Source organism: Haemaphysalis longicornis, unplaced genomic scaffold (genome assembly GCF_048455015.1).
Source record: "Haemaphysalis longicornis isolate Haplotype H1 unplaced genomic scaffold, Haemaphysalis longicornis Haplotype H1 scaffold_7, whole genome shotgun sequence".
Classification (NCBI taxonomy): domain Eukaryota; kingdom Metazoa; phylum Arthropoda; class Arachnida; order Ixodida; family Ixodidae; genus Haemaphysalis; species Haemaphysalis longicornis.
In genome coordinates, this window is record NW_027526422.1 from 101,392,181 (window position 1) to 101,404,530 (window position 12,350).

A 12,350-nucleotide genomic window follows, 5' to 3' on the forward strand; every position below is an offset into this window, starting at 1 on the left:
CACTGCCAACACCGAAAAACGCCTGGTTTGCTTCCAGCCGGCACGCTTCAACCACTCGACGTCCCCGCAGAACCATTCTTTCGTGTAGGATTGGACGTGCTTGACCCTTTCCCCTTGTCCCGGACGGGAAACAAGTGGATTGCTGTCGCCACCGATTACGCAACGCGTTACGCTATCGCACGTGCCCTCTCCACTAGCTGTTCCACAGACGTAGCTGATTTCCTCCTGCATGATGTAATCTTGCACCACGGCGCTCCTCGTCAACTGCTTACGGAGCGTGAGGGGTATTCTTGCTTCAAGTTATTGATGAGCTCCCTCGTTCCTGCCGTACAAAGCAGAACCTTACCACCGCCTATCACCCACAAACAGACCTACTGAACGCTTCAACAAGACGCTCACGGCTATGCTGGCCATGTACGTGTCCGCCGACCACCGTGACTGGGACGTACCACTACCCTACGTTACTTTTGCTCATAAATCTTCTTGCCTCGACACTGCTGGCTACTCTCCTTTCTTTCTTCTTTTTGGGCGCGACCCTGCCTTGCCATTGGACACCGTATTGCCTAACACCGGGACGATGAGAACCGAATATGCACGAGACGCGGTATCGCACGGTGACTTGGCCCGACAGGTTGCCCGCGCCAGGATATCGACAACACAAGCAGCCCAGAAAGGGCGCTATGACCACCACCATCGCGATGCGTACTTCGCCCTTGGAACTTCAGTACACCTGTGGACCCCATCGCGCCACGTCGGCCTCTCTGAAAAAATGTTCTGTTGTTTCAAGGGCCCTTACCGCATCCTATGCATGGTAACTCCTGTGACCTACGAAATTGGACCCCTCACGCCTTCGCCGTCATCCTAATCAACGTCGCAACTTGTGCACGGCTCCCGTCTGATGCCGTACCATTACGACGATCCAAGATGCCTCTAACCTTATCCCGTCGTTTGCACCGGGTCGGCGCTCTCGCCGCCGGAGGTTGTCACGGGCTCCTGCACCTTGGCAAAGGAAAGAACTTCAATGAAGGAGCGAAAGTTCTCCATGTCTTCAGTTATGGCCAACCTCTCCTCCAGGGATACGCGCCACTGCCATGCTGTTATGTAGCCTTAAAAAAAGGACGACGACGACGCTGGGAGCCTTGCGGACGTGCGCGCTGTTCCTTGGACATTCGAGTATCCCTAGCTACCCGCATGTATTTGTGTGCTATTACATTTTATTGCGAACAGTGCCTTCATTGCCACGTCACGATATTCTCATGCAACGACAGCGTACTGAATCGTCGTAGTTATGAGATGTTACTCGTGCCCTTTACTACACGCCAGGTGTGCTTCAAAGCCTTGGGGGCATCCAATCTGGCGCAAAACTTTTGCTATCACTGCCTGCTTAAGTTCTCTAAATGATGCCTCACATGTTTCGACGCCCCAGGTGAGTGCTACATGGCTTTTAAAGTTTTTGTACTTGGAGCCTTGCGCTGTGCACGCCTTCGAATGGCTCATAGCCTCTCATACCCCTAACCAGTTTTGATATTTAGAGGCCCTTTCATGAAACGCGATGATTCCCGCAGGCAGCGAGCAATGATAGGAATGAGGTCGTGATTGCTAGTTGGTGCTCTAATCCTGTGACCCACGCTCTCTTCATAGGCCTTCCAGTTAGTGCACATTACCTTAGTTGCTTCTCGGAGCGCATCTTTTTCAAAGTAAGACAGCAAAACTGGGTAGTGGTCGCTTCATCTTGTTTCCAGGTCTGTGCACCTGGAAAATCTTGCAGCTAAGCTGCTTGAGATAAAAAAGAAGTCGACGCAGCTCCTCAATTTCACCTTTTTCATCTAACTGATACTGCCGTCGTCAAGACGCTGAATAGAGCACTTAATCAGCAGCTCGGCTAGCCGCGTTCTCCGGGAATTTTTGGGTGCCCTGCCCCAGATCTCATGGCGCTCAATAAAGTCGCCGCAAATTAGGTACGGGGAGGACGTTCCAGTAATAATATTTTTGAGCCGCGATCAGTGAAAGCAGTTGCTTGACTCTATGTAAGCAGCAATAAAGTGAAGCAGTGGCTGCCACTTTTGGTTTTCGCGCAGGCGTATTTTTTGAATTCATGAGCAGTCACGGCAACGCTTGCTGCTGGCACATCATACATAAAGCAAAAAAAGTCGACTTGAGCCGTTTAAGCACTGAGAATTAGGCAAATGATAATTCTCTAATTTAAAGTACTCTTCAACTCAAGATTCAGATGTGATACTACACGGAAATCAATATTTCCTCACAAGCTGGCGAAAATCAGCTAGTCTCAAGCGTAGGCCACGTGTATTCCATATAAAAAGTGTACAAAAGTTGCGATTTGCCTCAATAGGCGGGTTTAGGCAGTGGGTCTCCGATGCCATCACCTTTGTTGTGCTACGGAACGATGCCGCGAAGCTCATGATGTGGACGCCATGAAAGGTTCCAAAGACAAGACTGCTTCTACCTCAAGGTTATGGTCACAGGACTGGTTGGCGCGCAGCAGTGCCCTGATTGCCGCAAACAGCATGGGTATGAGATGGCGAGTAATGTCAGGCTGCGTGGTCTCAGCTGCCATCTGTCCACGTTGCATGCAGGGACGTCGAGATGACGAAGTCTGGCCTGTGAGCGGTCATAAGGTGCGGCATGATTAATTTCAGTTGCTGGATGATCCCTTGTGGCTTGCACGCAAGAGTTACTTGTGGAGCGTCGCCCTAAAGCGGAGGGTAATTTGAAGGCACAATCACAGGCGAAAGCACAACTTCTGGGTTTGATGGTGGTTCACGTTAAAAAGGAGCTTTCCCATGTACAGTAGTCCCTCGTTATAACAAAATCGCTTTACTCGAAATACCGCTTTATTCGAAATTTCTTCTGGCCCCAACCCAAACGCATGCATTTTAGACCGCATTACTCGAACCACACGAAGAGCTGGACCCGCTTACAGCGAAACGAAGAGCGGAGGCGTCGCGGAGCGGCGGCGACCAAGAGGCGAGTCAGGTGGTCAACATGGCGGGTTAACAAGCTTGAGTTTCCCGGGCGATTTTTTCGAGCAGGTCTCGCTCGATTTGCGCCATCCAACTTCAGAGGAGTGGTCAAAATGCGTGGTGGATTATGTAATTTTGTTCCTAGGCATTGGTGAACCGAACGGACGTGACCGTGTGCGACCACTGTCACTGGAAGCGCAGAATTGGCAGTGTCGTAGACATCAGGGCGAGAAAAAAACTTCTGTTTTGCAAAGTTTATGGCGGCACACCCCAGGAAAACATTGCCCAGTGATCATGCGAAGCCCTTAGAGCGAATCTGGTCAGTTTTCATGAGTGGGTTGCGTACTTACAATGAGCGGTTAATCGTTTTTTGAGCTCAACAAACATAACCTTAGACTCGAGCCATGGCATTTGCGGCGCTTTCCAGAGCAAAACTCTCGTAGAATTCCCTTACACCCGTACCCCCTCAACCCCCCCTAGAAAAGTGGCCAGTGCCTTCCCCTCCCCATTCGCTCAGCTTTCTGGAATGACAGCACTGCTTCGGCAAATCGGAGCCGCGGTTGCTCGCGCACGTCAAGAACATAAAACAGCCAAAGATCACTGCCTTTTCGGCACCTGAATAAACTTTTGCTTCGCTGAATACACTGTTTTTATTCTTCACATTTCGGGCGCAACTAAAGCTCAACTACTTTAGCTTTTCCCGAGTGGTTGCTTATATCGAAATACGGCTTATAGCAAAATTTTTCGCCGTCCCACTGACTTTGTTATAACGAGGGATTAATGTACTTGTTTGATAATCCGTACAAGAATAGCTGCACTTTTCTTCGGGCAAGCTCAATACGACGCGGAATGCGGGCCGACACAGTTTGCTCATTGGTCTTCGTTGCGCAAGGTAAAGAGCGTGGGTGGGGGGTGCCTGCTGCATATTTTGTAGGGAAGTTTTCCCCTGCAGTTCCCGGCAATGTGGCCGTGTTTCAGGCACTTGAAGCAGTGTGTTGCAAAATCCAGTGTAATCTACTACGGGGAAGCTGTTGAGGCGAAGGAACACCCGAGATGGCAGAGATGAACCTGGCATGAACTCTAAGAGGACGGAGTGTCGGCGGATCTCAGCAATGACTCGGTTTTCATCTCAGAACTAGGTGACTCGCCCAAGGGCAGAGATCAAACCATGGACTCTAAGGTAGTTGCATAGTGCCTAATTGGTGTACTCAAGGGGCACACCTAGGGTTTTTACGTAGGTTGCATTGTACGATCGTGGCAAGCGCACCTTGACTGGCATACCAGCAATAGCGAGACACGTATGACACTGCCGATATGTACGACACGGTCACAATAAGCCTACCATCCTTTGTTAGGCGGTGTGCTAAAACTTTTTCTTGCGCCGTCGGCACGACTTCTGACGCCAATACGTTCGGGTTGGCTTTCCACAAACTGTTACCTTCAGTTGGATCAAAGCAACCGGAATCCCCGCGGCTAGGTTTTAGATGTGAAGCATCTATTACTTTCGGCTCCGTCGTCCGTCGTCCGTCGTCCGTCCGTCCGCACCTCTCCCCCTACACTATAGAAAAAGAAATATTTAGCGGCGTCCGGTTTCAATTCCACGACTCTCTGGCCGCAGCAGGAGGTACGTGGTGCTCTTCCCACTGCGCTACAAAACCGAGACAGGAGCAAGTGCTAAGAACGCGCCTTATGTCCTTGACTAATTCAAATTACGTCAGGAAGTTATTGATACGACGAAGGCACGCGAAGCTGAACGTCAACGGAAACGACGAACTGAAAACTTTAGAGGACGCCGTGGGAAAGCTGTGGCGGGAAGCGCCACGTGCCTTGCAGCTCAACCAGAGAAGAGGGTGAAGAGGGCGGGCAGCGGGGTAGAAGCGTGAGCAAGCAATAAAGAAAACGAGCACCCGGAGGTGTTCAATCAGGTAACGTAGGTGTCCGTCTCTTCGCTGTCTCTACATTTCTCTACGTTTCTTTGTCTCTACATGGGGGTTCACCCTACGTTCCCATTCGTGCTTCGATAAATGCAACAACATAACGGCAACACAATGGAACCTACAAGGAACCCCTATGATGTTTCGCATCCTCCGCATGGTTCCCCACGGGAAGATGGTGTAATTTTTTTTTCGTGTAGATGACGGTGGGAAAGTAGCCTTGGTTTACTTTGATGTCAGTAACGTCAGGAAAAACGTTCCGGTCCGTGGTGCGTGGGTAAGTAGCGCGTTTGTTAGGAGCTGGCGGAGTTTTCATTTTATCATCGGTAGTAAATTTTCTGAAACTGCCGGAGTACCTTGGTGGAGTCCACTTGAAGCGGACAGGCCCTGGTTGGTTCGATCCGTTACGGCAGCAGGAAACGCATGCGACGACGGCACATTGCTGAACTGCAGGGTCCGCAAGCAGCTTCGCTGAGGCTGTTTGAAAAAGGGCGCCCGACCTTGGGAAGTCGCTGGTTGCTTGTAAGAAGGCAGCGTGAATGATTTTAGTCACAAAAAAGTTACAAGTACAAAAAAAATAAAAACTCCAGGGCAGCAAAAATAACCACCCGGTTGAGCAGATCAAGAGCACAGTATTTTTAGGTTGATGCTTGTTTCAGAATTTTGAGTATTGCAGTGCTTCTGGTGCATGCTAAGAATGGCGTAACAGTGGCAGTACGGTGATTAAGATGCACTTGACACGCTCTCGAATAAGCAGAGAATTTTGGGCGGTGTTTTCAGGAATATAGCAAAAATTTATAAACATATATAAGCAATTTGTGTTCCGTGGCGGGACACGAAGGATATATTGTCGCATGTGCATCGACGCCGTCACGACATAGCCGCTTTGCCACTGCGGGTAGGTGCATGGATTGTAGCGCGGTGTACAAACACAACCGGAGACGACGGCGAAGAAGCGGGTGTGCTTGGGCATTTTTCGCCATATTTGACACCTTAGACTCGAGCTTGTGCTAGCCTCATCATATAGGTGTGGCGCCTTATAAAGTCCCTCTTCCTGTGTATAGCCAACTAACGTCTCGATTAGTAAGTAAGTACGTATCAATATTTGAACTCCAAGTTATCATTGTTCTGACATCTCCCGCCAGACAGTTTTGAAAGCCTTAGTTTCGCTTCAAAAGTACTCTTGTTTCCGCATACTGAACATGTTGTACCGCATCCTCACAGTTCTAAACGTTCAAATGTTCACTTTCGAAGACAGTGCGCTCCGGCACACTTGGTCATGCTATGATCATATGCCAGTAGATATCAGCCTCGGAAAGAACACAAAATGTCGCACACGTATGTGCAAATTGTTTATCTTCCGCGAATTTGCCACTTCACCGTTATGAATAGTGTTGCGTACGGGAAGTGCGACTCTAGCCGGGCTCAGTCGCCTCCGACATACGTGTGGTATCGTGGTTTGAAGCGAACGGCGAGCCGTTGTTGCAGCCGTGAAGAAGTCTAGAAACCGTAACGCAACTCGTTTACTTCGTAGCGGGAGATGAGATGAAGCCAAAGAACAAAGCCCCGACGGGTGGGGTTACAGTACAGGATTCGAGCAGAGTGACAGCATTGATTCACTACTCAACCAGGAACAAACTATAGCGCTGGCGGGTGGTCATATATTATAGCTAAAGCGCTAACGGTCAAAACAAGCATTCCCTCTAGATTGTGCACCCGAAACGAATGGCACAGACACACACAACACTTTGTCCAGTGTTCGTGAGCAGTCGGTAGTAGCGGCGCACGCTGAGTTCGAGAGAGGGGAGAAAGGAGGTCTCTGCAGTGGACGCAGGGCTTCTGTGTCCTTGGGGCAGCTCTGTACGTGTTGCGTCGGCAAACGATCGAAGGTTGATTGCGCCGATAGATAGGGGCCATAGATCCAGGCTTGTCGGAGCTTGCTACAAACGCGAGTCACCGACAAAGGGGGCCTGCTTGAAATGCGCACGTAGTGGAGGCTTCGCCGCACAGCCGAGGAGTGTTGAAACAAAACCCAGCGGCGGGCTCATTCGTAACAGTAGTGAATGAATGAACACACGTTTAATAAATACGAGAGAGAGAGAAACGTCGCTTGACATGACATGAAATAATAGTGGCCAGGAAGCCACAGACCTCGCTGTAAGTTTTACCACTCAAAAAACGACAATAATGGGTCTTAATGACACCAGCACTGACTGAGTGTCGATTCATCATGGCGAATTATCCAGAGCCAAGGAATATAAATATTTGGGGGTGTGGATAAGCCAAGCGAAAACTACTTAGGAAGTCACAATGAGCAATCTATGATCAAAAGAAAGAGCAACGCAGCTATAATGATGCAGACATTTCTGTGGTGGCATAAGGCATATGAAGTAGTCAGAGCAATGTGGAAGGGAGTAATGGTGGCGCGCCTTATTTTTGCGAATGCAGTATTCCGCTTAAAACCATACGCTTCTTATGTCTTTAAATGGACCAGAGAACGGTAAGCAATTTAGCCTTAAGTGCTTATGGTAAAAGAACTAACGAAACAGTACAGGGAGACAGATCTCGGTGTCATTTGAAGCTCGATAAGCCAGGACAAAATATCATTTGAGAGGAGGTTGAGAGCATTAAATCAACGTAGGTGGGCAGCTTAACTGTTTAGGTACCCAGATATGAAAAGCATAGACACGGAATAGTTAAGAAAAAACTAGAGGGGTAATGATTAAATACGAAAAGAACAGTGAAGAATCAAATACAGAAATGTCAACCAAAAAAGAAGTATGGGTGATTGAAACGAATAAATGGAGGGACAAAATGGAAGCAAAACGTTGTCAAAGATGTTAAGGGCAGATAAATTAGACATCAGAAAGAAAATTTTCTCTGATAATTCTAGGGGCAGTGCTTTGCTTTTTGAGGCAAGAGCACATTCCTTAAACATTGAGAGTTTTATGGAAAAGAAAACAGAAAATGATAGGGTACGCGTGGTCTTCCGGATAAGGAACAAATTATGCGACAAATAGCTTTGCAATGCGAGTGCACCCATCTAAATCTTGAAGAGGGATATATGCGGCTTCCGCAAGACACAGTATTTTAGGGTAGAAAAGAGGGAGTCAACTTCAAGGGAGTCAACTTCAACCCGCCGCGGTGGCTCAGTGGCTAAGGCGTTGCGCTGCTGAGCACAAGGTCGCGGGTTCGATTCCCGGCCGCGGCGGCCGCTTTTCTGATGGAGGCGAAAAGCAAAAACGCCCGTGTGTACGAGATTTCGGCGCACGATAAAGATCCCCAGGTGGCCAAAATTAATCCGGAGCCCTCCACTACGGCGCGCCTCATCGCCTGCGTTGCGTCGGCGCGTTAAACCCTACAATCAATCAATCAATCAATCAATCAATCAATCAACTTCAAGGCTGTTTAGGTGAATAAAAAAGAATAGAAGGCTGGTGTACGAAAACAAGAGACGGGAGTAATTCCTAAGACAGATAACACCTGCAACAAAAAAATTGGTATTTTGTGCAGGCCTGTAGAGCAGCGCTAGTATTTAAAACATAGATTATTACGTTATCTTGGTTATGTGACACGTCATCGCCTTGTTTCAAAGAGGATACTACTACCAATCAATCAATAAGACTCGAGACCTAATGAGCCATACTGGGTGTAAAGCCGGTGCCCGTTCTTATGATCATTAGGCACACTGTTACACACTGGCTGAATCCGGGGGCAATGAATTGAGGTCCTCTGGAACGTTTGTTCCAAAAGCGACCTTCCGCTCGGTCTTCGCCACAGCTGCACCGTACTCTGTGTCGATGTCGGCCTCCACATCTTAATCAGCGGATTCTAACTGTCTTGCTTTGGGAGATAACGAAGATGCTGCAGGGCTATTCTGTGGTCCTTCTTGTTGCTTTCGATCACTTCTGGCCAAGTACCTATCGGAATTGGGATTCTAGGCCACTCTGATGGCAGTCAGCAATGAATTGATTGATTAGCGGGAGGTGCGGCTATAAGTTTTGCGTGAACAAAGGGCTCCAATTCTGTTTGTTGGGTCAGTTTAAATCAGTATGTGTTAAGGAGGGCCGAGGGTGCTGAGATCTCTGCCTCCAAGTTCAGTCAAGGAAAGCAGGATGGCCCTCATCTCGGATTCTCGGCTGGAAATTTTGACGAAGCGAAGATTTGCATTCGTGCTTCGGTAAACGGCGCTACCGGTTTGAGCCATACGTGTATTCACGTAGTTTCTGCAATTTATTAAGCAACAAGCCGTATCATGCTGATGACGATGTGCCAAAGCATATAGAGTCTTCGTAGGGACAATCATGAACAAATAAAATAGGGAGACAAAAATAGAAACCAGAACACGTAAAATTATTATTAATGATATTAATATTATTATTATGTAGTGAACCATAAATTATTAATTAACAAGCTTACTATGTCCGGTGTTGATGCAAGCCTTGTTGCCTTGTTGTCCAACTATCTCCTTGACCGGTCCTTTTACGTAGATGTAAACTTCAAAAGGTCTAGTGTTTACACTGCAACGAGTGGTGTACCTCAGGGTTCTGTGCTGGGTCCACTATTGTTTTCTATCTTTATCAATGATGTGTCAACAGTGTTAACAAAATCTTAATTTCTTCTCTATGCTGATGATGTAAAACTATTTAGGAACATTAGCAGTTTTCAGGACTGCTGTGCCTTGCAGAGGGATGTGTCGGAATTATCGGTCTGGTGCACCAAAAACTGTCTAATTTTAAATCCAGCTAAAACAAAGGTTGTCACGTACAGCCGGAAAACCCATCGTCTACTGTTTTCCTACAGTATAGAGGGAGCTCCTTTGCAAAGGGTTGAGGAGATTAGGGACCTCGGAGTTCTTTTCGACAGTACCCTCTCTTTTTTTTCTCATATTAGGCACATCACCCGGCGAGCGCTCCGAAGTCTTGGAAATGTACGTCGGATTACAAAGGAATTCTCTTCTCCAGATCCATTTCTAATGCTATACAATGCAATATGTATCCCCCAGTTAGAATATGCTTCTGTTGCCTGGAAAGGCATCTCCAAATCTAGTAGTGAATTAATAGAACGTGTGCAGAAGAAGTTTTTATCCATATTTAAGCACCGTCATCACAATCACAGTTTTCATCCTGATTCTGACTTACCCATTGTCCCTTCCATCCCTTCCTTGAACTGCAGACGTATGCGTGCAGACCTTACATTTCTTCACAAAATTGTTCATGGTGACCTTTCTTGCGCAGACCTGCTTAACTGTTTAGAGTTTAGTGTACCACAAAGGCCCGCCAGGTCGCATCGCCCGTTCTTGACCGCTGCGCGCAACTCCAATCATTCTCCTGTGCGCAGAATACAGAATTGTTACAACCGCTTCTTTGAACGCCTTGACACCTTTCAGAAATCATTTAGAATTTACCGTACAGCGCTGTTGAATACAGTATGTTAAACACCTATGATATGTCTGTCGTTCTTTTTTTCTGGAATTTGGTTTTTCTGCGGTTGTGTCTATCCAACTGATAGTTGCCTATTTTCAAAACTGTTTACTGCCATTTTTCGTCTTATCATTTGTCTCTACACTCTTGCCGTTGTTTTTGTTGCATTACTGTCAAACTTTGTTGCTCTGCCTGTCGTGTGGCCTTTACGACAGGCAGAGCAACATAGGCATCTTTTTTTATTTTTTACCTGTACCCAGGCTCCGCCTGTGCTTTATTTCTGTCATTTTCACTACTTCAATTTGTGTGTGTGTTGTCGCTTATTTGTTTCTTGCTATATGTTTCTTGTATTTTGTTTTCATGTAACTACCCGTGCGCCAGCACTCAGGCCTTTGGCTGTTCCTGGGCACGTAAATAAACATGATTGATTGATTGATTGATTGATTGATTGATTATTATTATTATTATTATTATTACACCTAAAATTACACTATGGTGTTTTTATTCTTCTTTGAAGTTGTAGTTTCTTATTTTTTGCTCACTCACTGTTCATTTGCCAGCTGTTGATGCATTTCATTGCTGTCTTATACCTTGTCTGTGCGCCAGCACGACTTGATTGTGTAAAGTCGGTTGGATTGCACTATTTTATTTCTAATCTTTGCCGTTTTTGTAGGTCTTTCTTTCTTTTTTTTTTCTCACTGAGTGTTTATTAGCAAATTGTTGATGTACTACAGTGCTGCATTTTCCCCTCTGAGTGCTCCAGCACGAAGGCCTCCGCTGTTCCTGGGCACTATAATAAACATTGATTGATTGATTGATTGATTGATTGATTGATTGATTGATTGATTGATTGATTGGTTGATTGATTGATTGATTGATTGATTGATTGATTGATTGATTGATTGATTGATTGATTGATTGATTGATTGATTTAATACATACTGCAGACCATCATTCGGTCCAAGCAGGGAGACACAAAAGATAAAAGGCAAAGAAAAATACATACAATATAAACAAGGCACTTACACAGTGGGTAAGTCATTCCTTGCTAGAATCGTACGCGGAAAAAAAGAATATTTGAACGTATCAGTAAATCGGTGCGTGAGTATTTGGAATAAATAAACCTACAAGCTTTTGTTTGAATTCTTTCAAGTTTACGGATGTTGTGATTAGTATAGGGGTCCCAAACTATGCAGGCATATTCAAGCTTCGGCAGAATAAAAGTAAGGTAGCTGAGGAGTTTTACGCTTGCGGGGGAATTTTTTAGTTTGTGTCTTAAAAAGCATAGTTTACGGAAAGCGGGCGAGCAAATATTGTCAATGTGTATATACCACAATAAATTACTAGTTAATGTGACACCAAGGTATTTATGACTGGTTACTTGTGTCAACGGTGATGTTCCTAATGCGTATTGGTATTCCCAAGGCACTTTTTTTCGTGTTACGCGAAGATACAATGTTTTTTTCTTTATTTATTATCATTCCTCATCCATTGCACCTATCAAATATGTTAGTAATATTGGTATTAGGTTCAGACTGATCATCAGAGCATGAAATATCTCAAAACAAAACTGCATCGACCGCAAACAATCGAATTTGTACACCAGGGGTGATTACATCAACAATATCATTTATGTACAGGATAAAAAGCAATGATCCCAGCACACTTCCTTGCGGAACTCTCGAAATAACATTGGGATAGTTAGATTCTACCCCATCTATTGTGACCAGTTGCTTGCGGTTTGTTAGCTAGTTCGCAACCCATGTGACCAGAATTTCGGGGAGGCCAATATTTTACATCTTTAGAATTAGTTTGTCAAATGGTACTTCTTCAAATGCTTTGCTGAAGTCCAGAAAAATTGCAACGGTTTGACAGGTGTTGTCGAGCGTGTGCACAAAGAAGTGAAATACTTTAAGTAACTGCGTTATGGTAGAATACCCTCTCCTAAAGCCTTGTTCGAAACTTTTTAGGATATTATGACTGTCTAGGTATTCAAGAATGCGAGTGGAAAT